The sequence below is a fragment of the Canis lupus genome, chromosome 2 (genome assembly GCF_003254725.2).
Source record: "Canis lupus dingo isolate Sandy chromosome 2, ASM325472v2, whole genome shotgun sequence".
NCBI classification, from domain to species: domain Eukaryota; kingdom Metazoa; phylum Chordata; class Mammalia; order Carnivora; family Canidae; genus Canis; species Canis lupus.
Window position 1 is genome coordinate 13,913,318 of NC_064244.1, and position 26,685 is coordinate 13,940,002.

The 26,685-nt window shown below is 36.3% G+C and overlaps 1 protein-coding gene and 1 pseudogene across 12 annotated transcripts in view; one reads left to right on the forward strand and one right to left on the reverse strand.

The window, feature by feature from the left end:
- ZNF438 (zinc finger protein 438) overlaps positions 1 to 26,685 on the forward strand; it is a 402,160-nt gene that overhangs the window by 252,984 nt on the left and 122,491 nt on the right. For 7 of the 12 annotated variants that reach the window (XM_049100160.1, XM_049100163.1, XM_025464062.2 and 4 more), the window contains exon 2: positions 4,867 to 5,046. The gene's annotated coding sequence lies outside the window, so the exon portion shown is untranslated. Of the gene's footprint in view, positions 1 to 2,898; positions 2,919 to 3,798; positions 3,940 to 4,866; positions 5,047 to 17,333; positions 17,448 to 22,947; positions 23,008 to 26,685 lie in introns of those variants that run through there. The other 5 variants (XM_049100185.1, XM_049100166.1, XM_049100165.1 and 2 more) reach the window with 4 other exon arrangements.
- LOC112670407 (60S ribosomal protein L13a-like) lies at positions 9,127 to 9,881 on the reverse strand (annotated as a pseudogene).

The window sequence follows — 26,685 nt, forward strand, 5'->3', positions numbered from 1 at the left end:
TTTCTTTTCCCTCTAAGATCCCTGGTGGTTCCTGTGGGTCCACCTGGGTGTTTATTCCAGGATACTCTCCTTCTTTTAAGGTCAGTTGATCAGGAGCCTTAATTCCTCATTGCCATATAACATAACCAATTCACAGATTGCAGGGATTAGGATGTGGATGTCCTTGAAGGGCATTGTGTGCCTGCTATGCCTACCACAGTCTGTTGAGTGAAGAGAGTTAGAATCAGAGAGAGGTTAAAGTAAGTCATTTAATGATGCATCATTAGCAAATGAAAAAGCCTGCATTTTAACCCGTGACAGGGTTATTTAGCCTATCTTTCATGATTACATGGTCTTTTCCACAAATGCTGTTTGGTCCTGGTGTGGCAAAGTAAATAGGATTGTTAGCAGTGTTCCTATAGTAAAGAGGTCTTTCTGACTAAGGTAAAAATCCCATTTACTTTAATGATATCAAGAAATAGGGTATTTGAATATGGGACAATTGAGAGCATGGTAGATGAGTATATTTGATATGGAAACATGTTTATGATTCATCAAAACCTTCAGTCCATCACCCCCCCCCCTTCATGAATTCCCTTTGGCATCAGTTCTTCCTTGTCCAACCCAGCTGCCTCAGTTCAAATTGTTCCCCTGCAAATTCCCTGATTCCTTTGCCCTCTCCTAATCTGACAAAGCTGGAGGACTGGAGGAGCTCAATTACCTGCCTGTTGGTTACATTTGAGTGATGTCCGTGGCAGCCTCACATTTGCCCAGCAGCCTTCCCACCTGCCTCTGTGGTCTTACTCCTGTGGCCCACCTCCTCCATTCTTCCAAACACCTTATCCCCAACCGGTGTCACTTACCATCTTGGCTGTTTTCTGTGAAGTGGACTACTGTTGAGCCCCCTTTCAAGAACACTCTTCTCTTGGTCTTTGGCCCTCCACCCTTTCCTGGGTTGCCTTTTCCCATTCTGGCTGACCCTTTCCTGTATTCTGTTTTGGTTCCTCCACTTTTATCTGTGCCTGCTGAAAGAGGAGCTCCTCATATTTTCCTTACCTTGCACTTCTGGTTTAAAATTTGATCTGTTTGAGTATGTCTCCCATATTTATTTCTCTAGCATAAATCTTCTCAGCGACATCTTAGGCAGGGTCAGTGTTTGTCAGGGGGGCTGTCTTGTGCACTGTAGGATTTTCAGCAGCATCTCTGGTCTCTACCTACTAGATGCCAGTAGAACCTCCTCTGTCCCAGAAGTGGCAACCAAAAATGTGTTACACATTGCCGAGTGTCTCCTGGAGGACAGAATCACCTTGGGTGAAAAACCATTTATCTAACCTAAAGCTCTCTTCTGAGGATCTAAGGATAGTGCCTTCCTTGCAGCTCCACTGGAATGTCTCATAAGCATCTCATATTTAACATGTCCAAAACAGACTCCTGTTATTTCTCTCTGATACACTCTTCCTCCAGCTTTCCTCCTTCCATGTATGGCCTTGCTGGCCATTGGAGATATTTGGCTTTTATTCTGAGTGAACTAGGAAGCTATCAGAGGATTCTGGGCTTGGAAATGATAGGAGCTCACTTAGGTCAGATCACTATTGAGAAGTGACTATGTGTTACAAGATTGAAGCAGGAAGACTCACTGAGAAACTGCTATGGTGATCCAGGAGAAAGAGGGTAGAGTAGCTTAGACCAGGGTGGTAATAAAAGAGATGGTAAGAAGTGGTATCTTTGGATTAAGCCTTTGATACAGCTATCCTGGGGAAGAAGAGTATATTGTATTATATGAGATTAGTATCTTAGTGTGATATGTTTATCAAGTTATTTGCTGAAAACTTGCAGGAAACAGGTTTGGTGGATCAGAGTGAGAAGAGTGTAGCCATAGCCCAGAAACTTGTGGGGATGTTACTTGAATGAATCCAGGCCAGAATGGCCAGTAAAACGAGAGTCCTCTTAGGAGGAGTAAGGAGGACATCCAGTCCAGCCAGGTACACTTCACAGTCTTTCCTGGGGCAGGCCCTATCACTGTGAAACATATACCTATGGCAGGTTGGATAGAACAACCTGCCACTTGAGAAGTCAGGAGATTTGCCTTCATTAGATATTGGAAGCAAGTCATATTGCCCTGTAAGCTAACGTAAAGTGGCCATTGGCACTTGGGGTGAGATCGATTTTTGTTGTACAAGATTGCCTTCTATGAAGTGAAATACTTAGGATCCTCACTGATAGGAAGGTATGCTCCCTTATGGTAACATCTAAAATGTGCCGTCTCTCAGAAAGGGAGACAGAACATAAAGACTCCTAATTCTGGGAAACGAACTAAGGGTGGTGGAAAGGGAGGAGGGCGGGGGGGGTGGTGAATGGGTGACGGGCACTGAGGGGGGCACTTGATGGGATGAGCACTGGGTGTTATTCTGTGTGTTGGCAAATTGAACACCAATAAAAATTTTTTTGGATTTAAAAAATAAAATAAAATGTGCCATCTCCCCTCCAGTTTCCAAGCTTCCATGGGAGTCAGACATGCTCAACTGAAAACCACTTGACTAAGTCCCCCTTTCTAACTTGAAAACTGACTATCATAACATGAAGTCAAAAGGCTATGGCATGTCAAGCCCTCAAAGAAAACACAGATTGTTTCTAGTTTGGGGGACTTAGAAGAGAAATGTTGCCAGGATTACTTCAGAATTAGTGCTGATTTTTATTGTGTTGCATAAAATGCATCCTTTAAGTATTTTGTGTCCTTATATGTACCTTAAAATATTAATTCTTAATTCTTTCATAGAGGGTGTGGATGTCTCAGGGCCATCTCTAAAGATAGTGCAATAGGACACCTGCTCCTGCTGTTCTATTTGTAGCATTGTTAGGTAAGAGAATTTGAATTAAAAGGAATGAAGACATAAAAAAGAATTCTCTAGCTATATTTTGGCAAAGGAAATGGAAGCAGGGTAGGAAGAGGGAGATTAATGGCTATATGTCAGTGTTGTGTATATCATGTCTTTGTCAAGTCTAGCTGATATCAAGAGCTAAATATTTTTAAAATCACATTTTAGAAAACTCAGTAGAAAATAGAAGGTAGGGACACCTGGGTGGCTCAGTTTGTTAAGTGTCTGACTCTTAATTTAGGCTCAGGTTATGATCTTAGGGTCATGAGATCCAGCCAGACATGGGGCTCTGTGCTTAGTGGGGAGTCTCTCTCTCTCTCCTTCTCCCTTTGCCCCTCCCCCTGGAGCTTGCACATGCTTGCTCTCTCTCTTTCTCTCTCAAATAAATCTTTAAAAAAAAAAGAAAATAGAATGTAATATTTATCAGGTTTGTGATAGCTCAGTAACTCAGTATAGTAACTTAGTATTGGAGCAGTGAAAAACTCACCAAAGAATTGATAGGTCAGCGTGAATATATGACATTTAAGACTTATTCACAATGAAGAAAATAATAGACTGGGAAAAGTGCTCCTATCAGGTGTGATTAAGGGTTAATATCTATAATGCTTGAAGAGTTCTCTTAAACTTAATGAGGAAAACAATGTCAAGACTTAGTACATAAGTGGACAGAGAATTTTAACAGATATGTAATATAATTAGTAATAAAAATGTAGGAATATGTTCATCATCACAGGTAATCAAAGAAATACATTTTAAATCCACTTTGAGTTACCCCTTCTATTCTCTTGCAAGTACTAGAAGTTAAAATAACTCCCAGGTCTGGTGAGATTTTGATGAAGTGGAAGCCATTCATGCTTACTTGTTTCTTGTGCTATGCTCTTAGCCACTGCCTTTCTCTGAACATGTGTGATTTCAGATTCTTTTGCCTTGTCCATATTACATTTCTCCCATCTTCCCCCTGACCAAGTCCTGTTGACTTCTCATCCTTTGGGAGCAGCACTCAGATGGGAGAGGCATCCCACCCTAATTATCACTGCTAGTGAGCCACCCTTGATTTGCGTTCAGCACTACAGTGCAGTGCCAGGTAAATGCGTCAACCCCTGCCACTTGAGTAGGGGTTCTTGAGGTTAGGGGTGGTCAGCTGTCTCAGGGCCTGACACATAGCTGTTCAATAAATGTTGAACTAAGTTACTGAGATTTGATGAATGTTTTAATGAACTAAAGGTATGTCAAGGTGATAAAGTAATGAGGTCACTGAAAGTGTAATTATGAGTGTAATTTATGGTAGAATTTTGTAACTGAATACAAAATGGTATGTTTAGTGTGATGTAACCACATTTGAGAAGTAATATGCAGAAAATAAATTTTTAACAATTTTAAATAACAGAAAATTTTCTTTATTACATAAAGATAACTTTTTAATCTTTATGATAAAATATATAATTTAAAAAGTCAGCTGGCAGACTTATCTCCTCCTCTCTTTACCAAAGGCTAAACTCTTCTTTTTGTCCAGTTATCTGGTTTAACTATCAGGAAACAAGGTAGACCTACCCAGATTGTGGGCTCATAAGGGTTAGCTGCATTTTTGTGAATGGGAATTAAGCATATTTAAATATGCTCTCCAAGCATATTTAAACTTTTACTATGTTTGGGTATATCTAGCTTAAAAGTTCTTTTCCTTTTTTGTTTTATTTTCGAAATGATTCCGTCTTATAGATATATGGTACTTAGTATTTTGTAGTTTATAAATGCATTCACATTATCAGTGATAAGTTCTATAGCTTTGATGATGTCAGATATAAATGGTAATTGACTGATTTTACATTTTTTGAGTATTTACCATCTGTCAGTGACTGAGATACAGAATGCCTTCAGGGAAGTCCTTGTCTGGCAGGGAAGATAGGCAGCCATGATCACATGATGAACATATGGTGAGGTGCAGGGGAAGGGGGAAGCAGTTATTTACCAAGAAAATTGGCAAGATAAGATGACTTTTTTTTTTTTTTTCCAGTGAGATGATTCTTGAACAGGACTTCAGAAGATGAGCAAGATTTTTGCCAAAAGGAGAAAAAAAAAGGAAAGCATGAACAGAAAGATGGAAATGTGGAAGTCCATGACGTGTTCAGAAGCCACTGAAAGACTTTAGAGAGGAATATGATGTGATCATATTTGTATTTTGGAAAGAAAACAGGTCAGTATGGGGAAAAATTGTTCTGAGGAGACTCAAGAGGAGTGGTTCTCAGTGTTTTTACTTTTACTTTTAGATGCTTTCCCATATGACATTTTTCTAAGTGTCCCTAGATTTTGATTGCAACATAGGTAAGACAGGTTTTATATTATGTACAGTTCTGTTCTGCCAACCATATGGCCTATCTCAAATTCATAGCGTATGTATAGAAGAGTATCTCTTATGAACTTCTGGATGAGAACCAATGGATTAGAAAAATGAGATCAACTAAAAGGTCATTGCAATGTTCCAGGCAAGAGGTGATGGCTTAAATCAGGCCAGTAACAAAAATAGACGGGAGGGAATATATATGAGACATTTTTCTGTGTAGACTTGGTGGACTTGATTTGTGAGAGTAAGGAGAAAAGGAATTATAGATCAGTGTTTCTCAGATTTTAACGTGTATATGAATTGCCTGGGGATTTTGTTAAAAGGTAGATTCTAATTCAGCAGGTCCAGAGTGGGGCACAGTCTTGTGTTTCTAAAAGATTCCAGGTGATAAACAACAAGCATTATTGGTTCATGGACCAATCTTTAAGTAACAAGAGTAAGAGAATTTGAGTGTCAGGTTTGAGTTTCCAGGTGGTAATGTCATTATCTGAAATGGGGAACACAAGAGAAAAATGTTGGAGTGAAGTCCTTACATTCAGATATAAAATTATAGACACCTGGAAATTTGGATTTTTAATGTAAGAGAGAAATTAGGTCTAGAGATACAAATTTGGGAATTAGCATTTCATCGATTGCAGTAAAAACTTAAGAATGAATGACATTACCTTGGCATAATACCCTCTGGTTCCATCCACATCATTGCAAATGGCCAGATTTCATTCTTTTTGATGCCCCAGTAATATTCCATTGTATAATATATGCCACATCTTCTTTATCCATTCATTTGTCGATGGACATAAATAAGTCCGAGAAATACAAATACTGTATGATTTCACTCATCTGTAGAATTTAAGAAACAAAGCAGATGACCATAGAGGATGGTAAGGCAAAATAATATAAGAAAAAACAGAAAGGGAAGCAAACTATAAGAGACTCTTAACTATAGGAAACAAACTGAGAGTTGCTAGAGGGGAGGTGAGTGGGAGGATGTGGTAACTGGTTGATGGGGATTAAGGAGGATACTTGATGTAATAAGCACGCACTGGCTGTTGTATGCAACTGATGAATCACTGAATTCAACCTCTGAAACTAATAATACACTGATAATTAAATTGAATTTAAATAGTTAATAAAACCAAAACGAATGAATGACATTACCTGTAAGAAAGAGATAAAGGTAATATTAGAATATATACTTATGTTTGCTAGAATTTTAACACTCCATTTAAGTTACTTTATAAACTATCCATGTGGAAGAAATTGGATAGATAGCCTCCTTTCTATGAACAATGTGTAGGTATGAATTCAGGAGTAGAGAAATTTTTGGAAAACTGCTTAATCTCTTGGTAATGGGTATAGATAAAGGTAAATATTCTGTGGGCCAGGTTAAAAATGAAGTACCTCATTAGGTAAACTCATTCGTACAAACAAATATGTGTTAAACATCTTCAAAATGACAGCTACTCATCTATATTCTAGGGCTAAATAGTGTCAAGTAAGATGCCCCAAATACAGAGATTATGAGGAGGATAAACAAAGTGATTACGATACAGTGGAAGAAGTACTGGAGTGCGAGAGTCTAGCAGCAACCTGTGACTCAGTGTGGGGATAAGGAACTGTCTTCTTGAGGAAGTATCATTTAAGTTGAGACATGAAGGCTGAGAGAGGTGATCTAGAAGAGGTCAGGGAGGGCACGACAGCAGCATTTCTGCAGGTTGAAGAGGGCAGTGTGGCTGACCCAGAGAGTGTGCAATGTAGAGAGTAACGATGAGATTGGAGAGGTGAACAGAGTCCATGGCTAGGCCTACTCTCCTGGGACTCGGAAGAGGGTGGAGGGAGAAAATGATGTATTTTCCAAAGGAAAAAGTATTATTCTGCCTGGGTGTAGTTCAAACAATAGTTTTATGCATATGGTTTTATAAGGGTTTTGTGGACTGGCGCAGCAACGCAGTGAGTGACTCATAGTAATATTGTTTCTATAGGAAAAATGTTTTGGGCTTCAAAAACTGTCTTAAAATTTAGTTTCCAGGGATCCCTGGGTGGCGCAGCGGTTTGGCGCCTGCCTTTGGCCCAGGGCGTGATCCTGGAGACCCGGGATCGAATCCCACATCGGGCTCTCGGTGCATGGAGCCTGCTTCTCCCTCTGCCTGTGTCTCTGCCTCTCTCTCTCTCTCTCTGTGTGACTATCATAAATAAATAAAAATTAAAAAAAATTAAAAAAAAAAAATTTAGTTTCCAATTGTGTTTTTCACCATTTGGGGACTGCCTGGGTAGTCATACGTTTCTACTGCTTCTTGTTATTTGTGTTCAAATGGTACTTTCTCTGGTGTTTATCTACCTGGCTACAGTGTTGACTTTCTACCCCTTGATAAAGGAATCAAAGGTATCATTCCACAGATCTGGTTGAAATGTTTTCTTTTCTTGAACAGATTAGAAAATGTATGGAAATAAAAATAGAAATCTTTTTATACATTGTTTGGCTTTCGGAATGTTGTTCTTTCAAATTAAGGGTTCCCTCTGTAAACTACATTGTGGTACAGTGTTATATACCAAGAAAATTTGAAAAATTAAGACACAAAAATTGTAATAAACAGAAAGTAGAAAGTGTTGCCATGATTTCACTGTTGAAGTCAAATGAAATGCAGAAGGTAAGCAGTACAAGGATAAAATGCCTTTGCTTTAAAAAATACTTTAATAAGCATAAGCTTATCACCATCATCTTCATGACTTTTGTTATCATTAGAAATACTACATATTTTAAAGCAGAAAAGAGCTGGTAAGGCAGTCTCTTTATAAAATAGATCTATATAAGCTTCATTTGTTTAATAAATGAAACTTTAGTCTGAAACTCTCTCAAATTCCCATGTCTCCAAGAGGCAAAGTTAATTTCATTGACACTCCTCTCAGTGAAAATACCTTTCTGTATCAAAATGCTTTCAGCTGGCAAGTAAAGGAAGACCCAGCTGAAACTGAAAATAATAAGTAACTTTTATGATCTCATATAACTAGAACTTTGGAAGAAAGATGGTTTGATGGTTGGTTCATGTAGCAGCTAACTGCAGTCATTAGGCTCTCAGGATCTTTGGGTCTTTTCATTGTAACATCCTGTTAGCTTTTGTCCTCAGGCTTGTCCCCTCCAGGTCTGGAGATGTCAGGCACCTTGAGCTCCAAGATTTATATCCTCAATTCTGAGTATCCAAGATTGTAAGAAAGGAAGGTATCTCTTGTCTTGTACAGCAGCAGTTTGGGCTGTTATAGTAAAATACTGTATAGACTGGGTGGCTTAGACTGTTTTGCACAGTTAATGGAGTCTGGGAAGTCCAAGTTGCCTAAAGATTCATGGTAAGGGCCTCTTTCTGGTTTGAGGACAACCACCTTTTTGTTGTTGCCTCACATGGCAGAGAGAGAACTTTGTCTCTTTGTCATTTTGTAAGAACATTAATACTATTATGGGGGCTCCACCCTCGTGATCTAATGTAACTCTGATTACTTCCCAAAGGTCTCACCTTCAAATACCATCACAATGGGGATTAGGGCTTTAACCTGTGAATTTTGTGAGGTGGGGAGCCCAAAAATTCAGGCTATAGCATCTCTTTTATGTCTTTTTTTAGAGTGAAAAAACTTTCCCAAAAGCCTCTTAGGAGACTTCACTAGCTGAATGTACCTCATATAACCCATTTCTAAACCAATCAGTGGCAAAAGACATAAAGTCCTGTGATTGGCTTAGACTAGTCAAGATTCTTCCAGCCCTCTTAGAAAAGAGGTAAATTGGGATTCTGTTATCCTGGAAAGAGAGTGGACTGGGAAGGCAACCACTGGTACCTGCCATACCTCCCAAGGCCAGTTCCTCTGCTTGGGCTCTGAATCGTTTTCTGTCTTCTGGAGGACTTTATTCTGTTAATAATTTTTTTTTTTTTTTTGAGGAATAAACAGTCAATTTTATTGGGCTCAGACGAGGAGTCCATGGGTCTTGAGGAACTCTGTGTATTTGTCAGTTTTCTTCTCCACATTCTTTTTGGCCTGTTTCCATAACCTCATAAGCTGCTTCTTCTTCCAGTAATGGATCTTGGCCTTCTCCTTCCTATTCTCCTCCAGGGTAGCTGTTACTGCCTGGTACTTCCAGCCAACCTTGTGAGCCAGGCGCCCCAGGTAAGCAAACTTTCGTGTAGGCTTCAGGCGTACCACCTTGAGGGCAGCTGGAACCACCATTTGCTTTTTATTTTAATAGGGTGGTGGGATCCCATCAAACACCTTGAGGCGGTCCAGGGCAGCCTGGCCTCACTTGGTCTTGTGGGGCAGCATGCCTCGAGCTGTCCACCAAAAGATACGGCTGGGTGCTTGGAAGCGGTAGGGGCCACGGGATGGGTTGGTGTTCATCTGCTTGCAGAGGAAGGCCAAGTACTTCAACTTGTTTCTGTAGAAATTGCCAGAAATGTTGATGCCCTCATAGTGCACAACTACAACCTTGCAGCCCAGAGCACCTGTTTGGCTACAGTGGCTGCCAGGCAGCCCAGGAGATGGCCTCGGCCACTGAGCACCAGGACCCAGTGCTTGTTATATACTTGTGATTGTTGAAGGCAGAAGGATACAGAATCTAAAGCCAGACTTCCTGACAATGTGACTTTGGCTAAAAAATCTCCAGCTTCCTCACCTGCCCCTCCGCCATCTTTGGCAGCTGCCTGGGAAAGTGTTAATAATTTTTTTAATCATCTTTACTTCAAGTCTGTCTTCTTCAGGCTATATTGGAAGAAGAGTATATATGTGCTGTCTCCATTTCTCTTTTTAAAGCATATTCCTCAAATCTTCTGTAATCTGGATTCTGCTCCTCCTCATAATAACCTTTCCCTACTGTCATCATTAGTGTCCACCTGATTGCATGAACCTTTGCCAGTATTACGAGTGGTTTTTTGCCAGTCTTACCAGTGTTTGGCAGGATCAGTAGTTTTGCAGGTTTAGTGTACACCAGAATCATCTGGAGGGCAATTAAAAATACAGATTGCTGGGCTCCACCCTAGAGTTTCTAATTCAATAAGTCTGAGTTGGGGCTTATAGATTTGAGCTTACTTTTGTTATTATTGGTTTTATTAACTACTACCTTCTTCATGAGTTTCAAACCTGCACTTTTTTTTTTTAAAGTATTTATTCAAGAGAGACAGAGAGGCAGAGACATAGGCAGAGGAAGAAGCAGCCTCCATGCAGGAAGCCAGATGTGGGACTTAATTCTGGGAATCTGGGATCACGCCCTGAGGCAAAGGCAGATGCTCAACCACTGAGCCACCCAGGCATCCCTCAAACCTGCATTTCTTGTTCTTCCTGTATTCTGTCTTATTGATGAATACCAGTGTCCTTTTTCTCAAGTAAACTCTGGAACCCACCTTGTTTTTTTTATTCTCCTTTATCCCCATACACAGTCAGTTCATGTTTCATACTCTAAATATTCCTTAAATGCATCATTTTGTCTTCATCCCTATTGTCTCTGCTTATTTGGAGCACTCATTTCTTTTCACTTATGCCACTAGAATGATCTCTAAAGTGCTCATCCTATCTCCTATCTGATTTTCTCTTATTTATTCTTTTCCTATTGCAGAGTGATTTTTTAAATGCAAATCTGATCACATTATTCCTGAACTCAAAATTCTTTGGACTCCTGCATCTTCCAGATAAAACCCAGTCTCTGTACCATGCAAGCAAAGAGCTTCAGGATTGAGTCTCTGCCCACCTGTCTAGTGTTCTTTTCTCCCCTCTTCTGCTTTACTCTACTTCAGTACTGAACTTGCCTCCATTCTGAATGCTGTTGAGTTTTTGAGCCTTTGCATGTTTTCTTCTTGCCTGAAACACTTCTCTTACCCCCTTGACTGCTTTGGAAGGTCCTTCTTATCTTCCAAGACTTAGCTTAGGGATGCCTCTGCTATTGCCTCACTTCTCTGATACCTTTTCTTATTTTATTCCTGGAAATCAGGTGTTCCTTTTCTGTGTAACCATACAAGTTTGTAAATGGCACTCATTTAGCACTTAACCACCATTTAATTCTGCCAGTTTATTGGGTGCTTGCTCCCTCTGGACTATAATTTCTTTAAGGATAAAGATTGTACTTTTCATCCATTTCCTAATAGAGCACCTAACATAATAAGAAATGTTTGTCAAGTGACTGAAAGTTAAGGACCATTTTTAGTGATAGAAACTGGTCATAAAATCAAATCGGAAGCACTTAGGACTGGGAAACAAATAGGAGGGTGACACCTTAGGCTTTAGTTGGATTTGTTTAGATTCTAGTAAAATTCATGGTTCTTGTAGTCTGTACTGAGCAGCGATAGGGGTTGGTGATAGATTATAGAAAACACTTGAGTGATGTTCAAATTAGGTTGCTTTTTTCATTTCCTTGAGAGTTTGGATGAAATCTGGAAATAGCACTGCTGTTAAGAGTTCTTTGGTGTATTAAGAGCTCTGTCCGGTAAGATGAGAACAACTGATCCCAAAATTTTCTGATATATATATTTACATATATACATACATTATACATTAATATGTATAATATATATATGTGCATATATATATACTTCTTGTTTATTGCTTTTTTGAGAAATTTATACAGACTTAAAAATTATTATATTTATATTATTATAAAGCTGCCAACTCTGTGATACAGAAATTTTATTTTTAATATTTTAAATGTTAGCTTATTTATCCACTGTTTTTGAAAATTTGTATCTGCTAGAAATTTCATAGTAGTTATATGCTCTAAGCCTGCATTGTGCACGTGGTAGCCATCAACCACATGTGGCTATTTAAATTTGCATTTAAACTGGTTAGAATTAAATTAATAATTCAGTTCAGTATTGAGCACTTGAAATGCTAGCCACATTTCAAGTGCTCAATAATTGTATTGGACAGCACAGATACAGGATAGGAGCAGTGGCTTTGAATGACATATTAGACCAGATGAACTTAACAGATATATATACATTCCATCCCCAAATACTAGAATATGTATTCAAGGTGCACATGGAACATTCTCCAGGATAGAGCATGTGTTAGGCCACAAAGTAAGTTTCAAATTTAAGATTGAAATCACATCAAACATTTTTATTCCAACCACAGAATAATAAAACTAGAAATAAATTACAAGAAGAAAACTGGAAAAAAATCCCACAAACACATGGAGGCTAAATAGCATGCTGCTAAACAACAAGTGGATCAATGAAGAAATCAGAGATGCATTAAAAAATACATGTAGACAAATGGAAATGGAAACACAACAGCTCAAAATCTGTGGGACCCACCAAATGCAGTTCTAAGAGGAAAGTTTTTATAGTAATAAAGTCCTAGATCAAGAAATAAGGAAAATCTCAAATAAGTGATATAACCTTACACCTAAAGGGACTAAAAGAAACAAAAGCTCAAAGTTAGTAGAAGGAAAGAAATAATAAGGATCAAAACAGAAATAAATGAAATAGAGGCAAAAAAGAAAAGACCCATGAAACCAAGAGCTGTTTCTTTGGAAATATAAATAAAATTGATAAAACTTCCAGACTTGTCAAGAAAAAAGGACTCAAAATTAGAAATGGAAGAGGAGAAATAACAACTGATACCATATAAAGATATTGATATCATGAAATATAAAGGATCCTAAGAAACTACTATGAAAAATTTTATGCCAACGAATTGGATAACATAGGAAAATGGGTGAATTCCTAGAAACATATAACCTTCCAAAACTGAATGAGGAAGAAATAGAAAATTTGAAGTTGATGACTAATAATAAATTGAATCAATAATAAAAAAAAATTACCAACAAACAAAAGTCCAGGACCAGATTCACAGGTGAGTTCTACCAGACATTCAAAGAAAAATTAATACTGATTCTCCCTATTTCAAGAAATAGAAGAAGGAAACTTCCAAATTACCTTTATAAAGCCAATATTACCCTAATGCCAAGACTAGACAAAGACACTACAAAAAAAGAAAACAATAGGCCAGTAATCCCTGATGACCATAGATGCAAAAATCCTCAATAAAATAACAACAAAACAAGTTAAGTAATATATTAAAAGGATTATTTATGACGATGATGTGGGTTTTATTCCAGGGCTACAGGGAGGGTTCAGTATCTGCAAATCATTCAATATGATTCATCATATGAACAAGAGGAAGAGTAAAAACCACATGATCATCTCAGTAGATGGAGAAATTGCATTTGACAACATTCAGCATTCATTCATGATAAAAACTCTCCACAAAGAGAGGTTTAGAGGAAACATAGTTCAACTTAATAAAGACTATGACAGACCCCCCGCTAACATGATCTCAGTTTCAAAAACTGAAAGCTTTTCCTGTAAGATCAGGAATAAGACAAGGATGTCTGCTTTTACTACTTTCATTCAACGTATACTGGAAGTCCTAATTGCAGCAATCGACAAGAAAAAGAAATAAAAGGCATCCAGGTTGGTAAAGAAGAATTAAAACTCACTATTTGCAGATGACATAGTACTGTATATAGAAGCCCCCAAAAAACTAGAACTGATAAATAATTCAGTGAAGTTGCACTATACAAAATTAATTTACAGAAATCTGTTGCTTTTCTATACACTAATAGCAAACCAGCAGAAAGAGATATTAAGAAAATAATTCTATTTTAAATTGGACCAAAAAAAAATACCTAGGAATAAATTTACCAAAGAAGTAAAAGACCTATATTCTGAAAACTGTAAGACACTGATAAAATAAATTGAAGATTACTCAAACAAATGGAGAGATATAGCATACTCATGGATCGGAAGAATTAATGTTAAAATGTCCGTAGTACCCAAAACAATGTCCATAGTACCTGAAACAGAGTCAGTGCCATTCTTATCAAAATACCAACAATATTTTTCACAGAACTAGAACAAATACTCATAAAATTTTCACCTCATATAATTACAGTCTTTTTCTTTGTTGTGTACTGCTGATATTTTTAATGATTTTTTTTTGAGATTCTTTAAGTACTAAGTAATACACTAATGGGGCAGGCATATAACGGTGATGAAAACATACTTACTCTCTGCCCTCAGGGAAATTACAGTGTAATGGATGAGGCTAGACAGACAGTGAATACATCAATAAACTATATAATTACAAAAAAAACCCCAAAATTTGTATAGAACTACAAAAGACCTCAATTAGCACCCCCCCCAAAAAAAAAATCTTGAGAAAGAACATAGCTAGAAATATCAAAATGCCAGATTTCAAGATATACTACAAAGCTGTAGTAATCAAAACAATATGGTAGTGGTGAGCGGGTGCACACACGATACATAGATCAGTGGAACAGAGTAGAAAGAAATCCAAGCTTATATGGTTGATTAATCTGTGATGAAGGAGCCAAGAATACACAATGGGGGAAAAAATCTCTTTTAATAAATGGTATTCGGAAAACTGGATAGCTACATGCAAAAGAATGAAACTAGACCACTCTTACTCAAACACAAAAATAAACTCAAAAGGGATTAAAGACCTAAATGTGAGGCCTGAAACCATGAAAGTCCTAAAAGAAAGCATAGACAGTAAGCTGTTGGATTTTTTGGCTTTAACATCATATTTATGGATATGTTGCCTCAGGCAAGGGAAGGAAAAGCAAAAATAAACTAATTGTGACTATACCAAAAAGCTTTTGCACAGCAAGGGAAACCATCAAGAAAATGAGAAGGCAACCTACTGAACGGGAGAAGATATTTGCAAATGATACTTCTGATAACAGGTTAATATCCAAAATATACAAAGAACTTCTACAGCTCAACACAAAAATCCTCAAAATAATCTGATTAAACATGTGCAGAGGATCTAAATAGACATTTTTCCAAAGAAGCCATACAGCTGGCCAGTAGGCACCACAACTGGTAGTTGCTGGGGGGAAGGGGGAGGGAGAAGGGAGGGCAGTGAAGGGAAGAGTAAAATAGGTTAAAGGGATAAGGAAGTACAAAATTCCAGTTATAAATAAATGTCACGAGGATGAAATGTACAGCACGAGGAATACAGTCAATAATATAATAATGATGTATGGTGACAGATGGTAATTACACTTAATCATGGTGAATATTGTATAATGTATAGAATTGTCAAATCACTGTTGTATACCTGAAAATTAACACATATGTCAACTATACTTCGGTAATAAAAAAAATTTTTAATTCAGTTCCTCAGTCATGCTAGCCATGTTTCAAGTGCTCAATAATTGTATACAGATACAGGGTATTTTTATTGTTGTCTTAGCAATAATTTAGTCAGATGATTGGGATATAATCTCATATTTTAAAAATCCAAACATGTCCCTTAAAAATGTGTTTTTATTATGAAATAAAGCATAGATATGGAAACCCATTTAAATCAAATACATGGTTTATTGAATTATTACAATGCTGATAACACCCAGGTAGGGAATAGATCTTTGTCAGTCATCTTTGAAACTCTTCCATGTGTCCTGTGTCTATCACAACCTTCTCTCTTATGTAATCATTACCCCAATTTTCATAGTAATCCCTTACATTTTTCTTTTTATTATTTATGGAGTTAATTAGCTTCCTTAGACATTATAGTTTGGTTTTAACCAAAATAATAACATGGTTATTGTGATACAATTTCCATGCCATTAAATTAGCTCATTTAAAGTATATAATTTAGTGGTTTTAGTATAGTTACAGAATTATACAACATCACTACAATCTAGGTTTAGAACATTTTCATCATACCTGTTGGCAGTCACTCCCCATCCCTATTTTTCCAATCACCCCAGCCTTGGCAATCATTAATCTACTTTCTGTGTATACATTTGCTTATTCTGATTTTTTATGTAAATTGAATCATACTATATGTAGTCTGTTGTGTCAGACTTCTTTCACTTAGGTATAGTGCCTTTGAGATTCATTCATGATGTAGTAAATATTTTAATTCTTTTCATTGCTGAATACTATTTCATTGTATGGATATGTCACATTTTGTTTATCCATTCATCAGATGAAGGGCATTGGGTCGTTTCCACTTATTGGCTCTTATGATTAATGCTGGTATGACATTTATGTCCAAGTTTTTGTATGGATGTATGTTTTCATTGCCTTTGAGTACTTACTTAGTTGTGGGACTTGCTGGGTCAAATGGTACTTTATGTTTTAACTTTTTGAGGAACTACCAAAATGTTTTTCTAATTGGCTGCACCATTTTTCATTCCCACTGGCAATATAGAGGATTCTAATTTCTCCACATCTGAATCAATACTTGTTATTTCTCTTTTTGATTATAGCCATCATATTGGCTATAAAGTGTTGTCTCACTGAATATTAAATTGATTAAAAATGTATTGTGGTTTTCACTTGCATTTCCCCAGTGGTTAATGATGTTGGTCATCTTTTCATGTGTTTATTAGACATTTGTAAATCTTCTGCATAGAAATGTCTATTCAAACCTTTTGCTTATTATTTGATTTTTAATTAAATAATTGTTTAGTTTTTATTAATGAATTAGAAGAGTTCATTATTACTGGTAACAGTTTCTTTTTTGGAAATATGATTTACAGTTATTTACTTTCATTCTGTTTTTTCCCCCAATTTTCTTGATAGTATATCATTTGCAGCACAAAATATTTTAATTTAGAGATGTCCTAGTTTATTTTTTCTTTTTGTCTCTTGTATTTCTGGTATATTTAATAAACCATTGTCTAATCCAAAGTCACAAAGATTTACTACTCTGTTTTCTAGAAGTTTTATTGTTTTAGCATTTACATTGATGTCTGTGATCCATTTTTAGTTAATTTTTGTGTGTGATGTAAGAAAGAAGTCTAGCTTCATGTTTTTGATTGTGGATATCCAGTTGCCCTTGTACCATTTGTTTAAAAAGACTATATTTTTTCCATTAAATTGTTTTGGATGATGCCCTATTAAATTAAAATTGACCATAGATGTAAGAATTTATTTCTGGACTCTCAGTTTCTTTCCATTGTTTTACATGTTTATCTGTATACCAGTACCTTACTATATCAATTAAACTATAAGTATACAGTAAGTTTCCAAATTGGGATATGTGAATCTTCCAACTATCTTTTTTATTTTTTAGGATTGTTTGACTCTTTTGGGTACCTTGCATATCCGTGTGAATTTCAAGATAAATTTTTCAATTTTTGCAGAAAAGGCAGCTTGGATTGTAATAAGAATTCTGCTGCATATGTAGACCAAGATGGAAAGTATTGACATCCTAACAATATTAAGTCTTAACAGTACATGAACAGGGTATGTTTTTCCATTAAAGTTGTCTTTAATTTCTTCTAACAGAATTTTGTAGTTTCCACTGTGCAAGTCTTATGCTATTTTTGTTAAATAAATTCCTAAATATTTTTATCTTCTTGTTGTGATTGTAAATGGAATTGTTTTTATAATTTCATTATTTCATTTTTGGGTTGGTCATTGCTGTTGTATAGAGAAAAGAATTTTGTATATTATTCTTGTATCCTGCAACCTTGGTACATGGTTGGTTATTCTAAAAGCTTTTTTTAAAAAGAGATTCCTTAGGATTTTCTATATGCAAAATTGTCATTTATGAATAGAGATGATTATAGTTGCTCCTTTCCAATCTGGATGCTTTCTTTTTTTTGTTTTCTCTTGCCTAATTGCATGGGCTAGAACTTGCAGTGAAATGTTAGGCAGCAGTAGTAAGAAATAGGACATAATTCTCTTGTTTCTAATTTTAGGAGGGACACATTCAGTCTTTCATTATTGAGTATGATGCTAACTGTGAGGTTTTGAGATGTCTTTGTCTGTTTGAGGAAGTTCCTTTCTATTCCTAGTTTGTTGAAAGCTTTTTATGAGGGTGTTGGATTTTGGCAAATGCTTTTTCTGTGTCTATTGATATGTAGTTTTAAAAAATTTTGTTAATGTAGGGATCCCTGGGTGGCGCAGCGGTTTGGCGCCTGCCTTTGGCCCAGGGCGCGATCCTGGAGACCCAGGATCGAATCCCACATCAGGCTCCCAGTGCATGGAGCCTGCTTCTCCCTCTGCCTATGTCTCTGCCTCTCTCTCTCTCTCTGTGACTATCATAAATAAATAAAAATTTAAAAAAAAAGTAAAAAAAAAATTTTTGTTAATGTAGTATTGGTTAACTTAGTTAATATAATATGCATTAGGTTTTTGTGTGCATGTGTGTATTGAACCAACTTGGCATTCCTAGTGTAAATCTCACTTGGTCATGGTCTTAATACTTTTTACATATTCCTGGATTTGCATTGCTAGTATTTTGTTGAGGATTTTTGCATCTGTACCCATAAAGAATGTTGGTCTGTAGTTTTCTTATGATGCCTTTGTCTAATTTTGGTATCAGAGTAATACTGGCTTATGGGAGTATTCTCTCCATTTATGTATATATGTGTGTGTATATACTTTTATATATGTGTATATATAACTAATGAAGCCCTTGGGTCTGCGCTTCTTTTTGTTGGAAGTGTTTTAATTACTAACTCAATCTCTTTATTTGTTATAGGTTTATTCAGAGTTTCTTTTTTTTTAAATTTTTATTTATTTATGATAGTCACACACACAGAGAGAGAGAGAGAGAGAGAGAGGCAGAGACACAGGCAGAGGGAGAAGCAGGCTCCATGCACCGGGAGCCCGACGTGGGATTCGATCCTGGCTCTCCAGGATCAAGCCCTGGGCCAAAGGCAGGTGCCAAACCGCTGCGCCACCCAGGGATCCCCAGAGTTTCTATTTTTAATTCAGTCAATTGTAGTAGTTTGAGTTTTTCTAAGAGTTTGTTCTTTTCATCCAGGCACTCAATTGGTTGATGTACACTTGTTCATAGTATTACTTTATAATAACTTTTATTTCTGGAAGGTCAGTGGTAATGTTCTTTTGTTCATTCCTAATTCTGGTAATTTGTGTGTTCCTTCCTTTTTTTTTCTTGGTTACTCCAGCTAAAGACTTGTCAATTTTGCCAGTATTTTCAAAGAATCAGCTTCTGTTTTCATTGATTTTTTTCTTGTTTTTCTATTCTGTATTTTATTTGTTCGCACTTTAATCTTTATTGATCCCTTCCTTCTGCTTGCTTTTCTATTTTCTCTTTTTTTTTTCTTGGTTCTTAAGATGGAAGTTTAGGTTATTCATTTGAGAACTTTCCTCTTTTTTCATATAAGCATTTAGAGCTATGGATTTTACTCTAAGCATTGCTTTCTTTAGCTGTACCCCATGAGTTTTGGTATATTGTTTTGGTTTTCATTCATGTCAGGGAATTTTCTGATTCCCTCTATAAGTTCTTCTTTGACTTATTGGTTATTTACGAGTGTATAGTTTTATTTCCACATATTTGTGAATTTCCAAAATTTCCTTCGATTACTGATTTCTAATTGCATTCTATCTGGTCACAGAACACTGTGTGATTTTAATCCCTTTAAATTATTGAGGCTTGTCCATGGCCTGAATTTTGTCTACCTTAGAGAATGTTTCATGTACACTTAAGAAGAATGTGTATGGTGTTGTTTTTGAGTGGAATGTTGTATAGATGCCTATTAGATCTCATTAGCCTATAATTTGTTCAAATCTTCTATCTCCTTGTGGATTTTCTCCTTGGTTGTTCCATCTAATATCAGAAGGGGATATAATGTCTTCCATTATTGGTTTTGAATAGTTTACTCTTTGATTCTTCCATCATTGTTTTAAATTTTATTTTTTCTGATTCTTTATGGTTCCTCTTTGCATAGTGTGTCTTTTTCCTTCCTTCCTTTTCCTTTCAGCCTATTTGTATCATTGAACCTAAAATGTTTCTCCTGTAGAGACACTGTTGTCCTTGAACAGGGAGTTTGTGGTGCTGACTCCCAGCACAATTGAAGATCCACATATAACTTTTGACTCCCCTTGAAATTAACTACTAATAGCCTACTGTTGACCAGAAGCCTTACCAATAACAACAGTCAATTGACACATATTTTGTATACATTGTATGTTATTTGGTATGTTACATGTTCCAATAAAGTAAGCTAGAGAAAAGAAAATGTTACTAAGAAAATCATAAGGAGGGGGGCGGTGCCTGGGTGTCTCAGTCAGTTAAGCATCTGCCTTCAGCTCAGGTCATGATTTCAGGGTCCTGGGATTGAGCCCCAAGGCAGGCTCCCTGCCCAGCAAGGAGTTTGCTCTCCTCCTCCCGATGCCCCTCCCCTGTGCTTATGTGTGCGCATGCTCACTCTCTTCTTTCTTAAATAAATAAAATCTTTAATAAAAAAAAGATAATCATAAGGAAAAGAAGAGAAAATACATTTACCAGTACTGTATTTTTTGAAAAAAATCATTGGATTTTAAAAAATACAATCTGATAACTCTGCTTTTTGATTGGGCTGTTTAATCTGTTCACATTTAATATTACTGATATTGTTGGATTTACATCTGCTATTTTGCTTTTTGTTTTCTATAGATCTCATGCCTTTTTTGTTCTCTTGAATTCTTTTAAATTTAACTGAATTCTTTTGAATTAAGTGAATGTCTTCCAGTGTAGTATTTTGAGTCCTTTAATCATTTTTAAATTATGTATCTTGAGTTATTTTCTTAGTATTTGCTCTAGACTTCGCAGTATACATTTTAACGTAGAAGAATCTATTTCTCAGTTTACTTACTTTCAGCAAAATATACTTTTCTCCTGTATGGTTCCATTTTTCTCTCTCCCCACTTTTTGCTATTATTACACATCTTATGTCTATATATTATAGAAATCCAACAATATATTGTTATAATTTTTACTTTATATAATCTCATGCTTTTTACTTTTTTATTAATTAATTAATTAATTAACTCATTTGAGAGAGTGAGAACACATGTACAAGTGAGGGGAGAGGCAGAGGGAGAGTGACAAGCAGACTCTCTGCTGAGCGGAGAGACTGATATGGGGCTCAGTCCCAGGATCCTGAGATCATGACCTCAGCTGAAGGCAAACTAAACAGATGGAGCCACCTAGGTGCCACTAATCATATGTCTTTTCAATTGTATGTTGAGAGAAGAAAAGAGAGCAAATACATATTTATAGAATTAATTATATTAGCCTTTCTATTTTTCATTCTTTTCTAGTATTCCTTTGGATTTGAGTTCCCATCTGGTGTTATTTCCTTACTCTAGTACAGCTTTACTCTTACCTGCTTTCTATATGTTGTTATTGCAAATATATAAAATTTTTGGACGTTATTAGTCCAACAGTACATTTGTATGCATATTGTTTTATTGAATTATTCTCTAAATCAGTTATGAAAAGAAAGGGAAATTAACTGAGTTTTCACACAATTAGAAAGCTGGCATAATTTTTAAGTGTGAATTTCTTTTGTTAACAGAGCCAAGAAAGTAACGGCTATCTGGGACACCTGGGTGTCTCAGCGGTTGAACATCTGCCTTTGGCTCAGGGTGTGATCCCAGAGTTCGAGGATCGAATCCCACATCAGACTCTCTGAATGGAGTCCCCTTCTCCCTCTGCTTGTGTCTGCCTCTCTCTCTCTCTCTCTGTCTCTCATGAATAAATAAAAACAAAATCTTTAAAAAAAAAAAAGAAGAAAAAATAACAGCTATCACTTAACTTTGTGTAAACAAAGTAAATTGTAATTAAGATTGAGAGAGATAAGTTTAAAGAACAATCATTTGATCTAAATGAAAAGTCATGCTTTATAGAGTAATATGTAAAACCTCTCCATCTGCTTTTCTTAAATTGGTCTTAGAGTTAGTCATAAGCAGGGGCAGCGACATTGAATATTTCTTCGACTTCCACCCAAGACTGAAGGAGTTAGTTGTCTCTAACTATTCCTGTCTGAGCGCACTTTTTTTCCTGTGAGTGGCTTGGGTGCTGTCTTTGAGAATAAATTATCAGTTACAGCCCATCCAAAAGTGGGTTACTGGTCAAAGTCTTTCAGACTGAACTACATGTTAAATTGGCAGCTAGGGGATCCCTGGGTGGCGCAGTGGTTTGGCGCCTGCCTTTGGCCCAGGGCGCGGTCCTGGAGACCCAGGATCGAATCCCACGCCGGGCTCCTGGTGCATGGAGCCTGCTTCTCCCTCTGCCTGTGTCTCTGCCTCTCTCTCTCTCTCTGTGTGACTATCATAAAAAAAATTAAAAAATAAAAAAAAAATTGGCAGCTGGGTTCTCTGCACATGCATCTCATAGTGCTTGACAAGATAATGGCAGAACCTAAAAGTGAAAATCCAGAATTATTACACTGCTACCATTAAAAAAAATAGCACTGAATAAGAAAAATCTAAAAGAAATAATAAATTGAGTGGACACTGTGACAATAGGCATACATTGGGACTGTCTCAGACAAACTGACACACAAAGACACTTTACCAGAGATGTATTTTTTTCAAAAACCTTCTAACTCCAAACTTTGGATTACTGTTGTCCCATCAAAAGACTATGCCCTCAATATGATTCACTTGTTTGTGACTGTTTAGTAATTTCTACAGCATTACGTATGTGGAAAGAATGTGAAGCATTCTTCCTAGTTGGTTTCATTCATTTGGCATTTCTTTTTTGTGGAACATTTTCTATTCATCTTAAAACTTTTATTAAATTTTGTATGCCTTCATTTTTAAACTAAAGACATGTAATAAGTTTCCTGAATTATTCTCCCTTAAATTAGTTCTTTTGTTACCTTAATAAAAATATATAGTAATTAAAACTGAAGTTTAGGAATGAAAGGAAGGCAGTATCTACATATGTTTGATAAAAATGGATTATTTGAATATGATTATAATAATACTTTACATTCTATTACAGGATTAGTTAAAAGGATTTACTGTATGTCTTAGGACTATTTATTGGAGCTTTGAGAGATAGGTAAGTGACAAGCATTTTTTGAAGAGATATTTCTGAGACATTAAATAATTTGATCTCATAGATTCCTAACAAAGTTCCTGACAAAGTGACTTACTTCTTTTTCTCTTTAGAAAAACATTAGTAGAAATATCATGTTTACATGAATCTTAATGTTTCTCTAATATCTGATAAGTCATATTTTCCAGGGAGCTGAGTGTTATTCTCTGTCATGTTTATCATGAAGACATCTAATAAGACACACAAGTTTGGCATGTTCCAGAACTGAAAGCACTAAAAAGAAAAAAAAAAAATCAATACATGCAATGTGGTACTTGGATTAGACCTTACAACTGAAAAAAGGTGTTAGTGAAAAATCCAAATAAGCCTGCAGCTTAATTAATGGCAGTATATCAGCATTAATTCCTTAGTCTTGACAAAACCATGACGATGTGAGATGTAACTTCAGGGGAAATTGAGTGAGAGGTATAAAGGAATTCCATAGTATCCTTGCAACTTTTCTGTAAATCTAAAATTATTCCCAAATAAAAATTCAGTTAAAGCAGAAAAAAAATCAAGCTTTATTTATTTGAAAATTGTAGTTTTGCAGTAGCTTTTCTCTGTAATAATTTGAAAAATTAGAATTATCACTTACCTTTAAAAAATTCAGACCATGAATAGAGGTACAAGGAAATAATGTGACTATAGGTTTCATTTCACAGGAGGCGTGGGATTTTGGGTTTTGGATATTCGCTTGGTGTTTGTGACTGTCTGCTTATGCCTGGTTACATACTTGCTTTTTGATTCTTTTAAGGTGCATCTATGCCCTTTGGTAGTTTAGTGCAGTACTTTATATTAACATAAGCAGGTTCTAGGTGTACTGCCTTTTTTTCCTTTTTCTTCTCTTTAATGTACTGTTGGAGGCAAAAAAGCCCAGTGATGGGCCTTCATTGTGGGGTTGAGACGCTCTCAGTGCAGTGTTGTTCATTTAGACCTATGTGAGCTACTAGGTCAAGTACAAGACACAGTTGACCTATTGTTAAGGAGTATGAATAAAGATGAATGTAACTTTTAAATAACCATTTCTGTAATTGAGCTAAAATAATTGATTGCTGTCAGAGAATAGAAACTCTCAGTTTCAAAAATGAACTCTAGCAGTATAACTCTTAAATTTCTATAAATATTAAAAGACTACCAGAATGGAACTCTGTAGTTTGCTGAAACTATTATATAACTTTTCATTAATAAAAGTAAAATAGCCATGCTGGTCTCATAAATGGTTTCCTGCTTCTGTTGCCAACTTTAATGACTTTAGTTAAACTTAAATTTCATAAAGGGAAATAGAAATATATTATACTTAAAGGATATAGACATGTAAAACAACAACAGGCCTGAGTGACTGTTGCAGAATAATTACTAGGCTTAGAGGTTTCTGTTTTGCTTGATGGTATTTATTCAGAATTGGTGTTAATCAATGTCATGTTAATAAAATTGACATCTTTATCTCTTAGTTGTGTAATGTAATTTTGCCAAATCTTGGTAGGGAAGTTCAGAAAAATGGAAGAGAGCTTTTTCAGGACAAGTTTAAATTCTATTGATAACATAATAGTTCGTACATTAAAAAAAATCTTCTTATATTATTCTTTTTGCTAGGAGAGCACTAAAAATGTTTTTCAGAGACATATTTTATCATTCAGCTGACTGTCTTTTTGTGGTTCTCTAAAGTATAAATGAGAGTAGTTAATATGTATTGAGCACTGTCTGTGTACCAGGCACTTTACTTGGAGTGATCCCATTTAACCTTCACAAATACAAAAATAGTTTGAAATTCCCTTTATAGATGTGGTGGGAAAGTAACAGATGTCTCCAGGCCAACACTGAGGCTTTGATGCAGAAAGAACAGGTACCCATGGCATGCAGTACCTACTGTTTGGTTCATAATGTTACCAGCTTCCAGGAAGTCCTTAATCCATGGATATGTGGTAAACTTCAGAGTACTTTAACTCTTCTGGGGAAAAGGATGTCTGACTACACTGGGTAACCTAGACCAGATTTCCCTGGGGTGACTAGCCTGGAGTATAATCTCTTGTTCTCTGTTCCAGCCTTGATCTGGCTCATTGTACAGTTCCCTAACATGTCAGTGGTTCTCTGTCACCTGATTAACTGCTGAACAGTCACTCATTGTGTGCTTCATTGATCATAAGCCAAGAACTCTTGGCAGCTCTGGGAAACATGATCTCAGCGTGTCTCCTGGTCAGTGTTGGGCAACTAGAAGTTGTTAGTTGGGGTGAAAATTTGGATTCAGAAGCCAAGACACATGCCAGAGGCCAGAGATCTGGTAATTGAGCAGCTGACACGTGAAATTCAGCTATCCAGACTCAGTAAATAGGATAGGAGTCAGAAATAGAGTAGGCACATGACTTTGAAAGGTGGTTTTTAAAGATTATGATGGGTGGCTATGTACTTTGTGGATAAACACTTAAACAATGTGGGCTTTAGGGGTCTTGCCCACCTCACAGTCAAATCCACATATAACTTTTGACTCCACTAAAACTTAACTACGCATAGCCTATTGTTGACAGGAGGACTTGCTAATAATGTAAATAGTCAATTAACACATATTTTGTACATTATATGTATTATATACTGTATTCTTAAAATAAGTTGGAGAAAAGAAAGTGTTATTAAGAAAATTGTAGGGGAAAAAAAAAAAAAAAAAAAGAAAATTGTAGGGAAAATACATTTATAATGCAGTACTATACCCAAACAATGATAACAATAACAAAACAATCACACAGTTTAAACCCATGCTTTTCAAGGGTTAATTGTAATTCCAGTTGTTTTTTGAAGAAGAAGAATAAGAGTTATTAACTTAGTCATCATAGTGCACATTATACTGTGCAAAAATCTATCTCTCTCTAACTTCTCCCCATCAATTCTAACTATATCTTTCTGTAGCTCTAAATCTTTAGTTCCTCTTACACTTGAAAGCATAAAATGCATCTGGCCTCTTGTTTTAAATGCCTCTGTTCTCCCAGGTTTATTCTTTACCTTGATCTTTCCTGTGAACTTCAGGGTCATATCTATGGCTGCCTATTCAACATCTATTTGAAAGTCTTAATAAACATTTCAAACTTAACGTGTTTGAAACAGAACTCTAGAACTCTCTTCCCCAAATTTGTTTCTTCCCTCCTTCATCTCACTAAGTGGTCCACATAGTTGCTTAGGCCAAAACTAGAGGCCATCTTGAGTTTTCTCTTTCCTTCTTAACCCAATTCCAGTCCAATCAGTTAGGTTATATACCCTCCTTTCAACATATATCCCAAATACTCCTGTATTACCACCCCTCTACTTCTTCCTAGTATAATCCAACCTGTCATCATCATCATAAGTTACCTGGGTGATAGCAGCAGCCTTGTATCTGGCTCTCCTTATTTCCTCCTTGCACCTCTCCAATCAGTTCTCCATATGGGGTCAAAAGTGTTTTTTTTTTTTTTTTATGTTAAACAGTTCCTGTCATTTTCCTTTCCAGAACCCTTGAGTGTCTACCCCTCACACTCAGGATAAAACCCTGTCTTACCATGTTCTACCAGCCCCTGCAGACTTTATCTTCTATCATTCTCTGTCTTGCTCACTCTGCTCTAGCCGCAGTGGCCTTTTTTGCAATTCCTTAAATTCTCTAAGTCCATTGGAATCAACTAG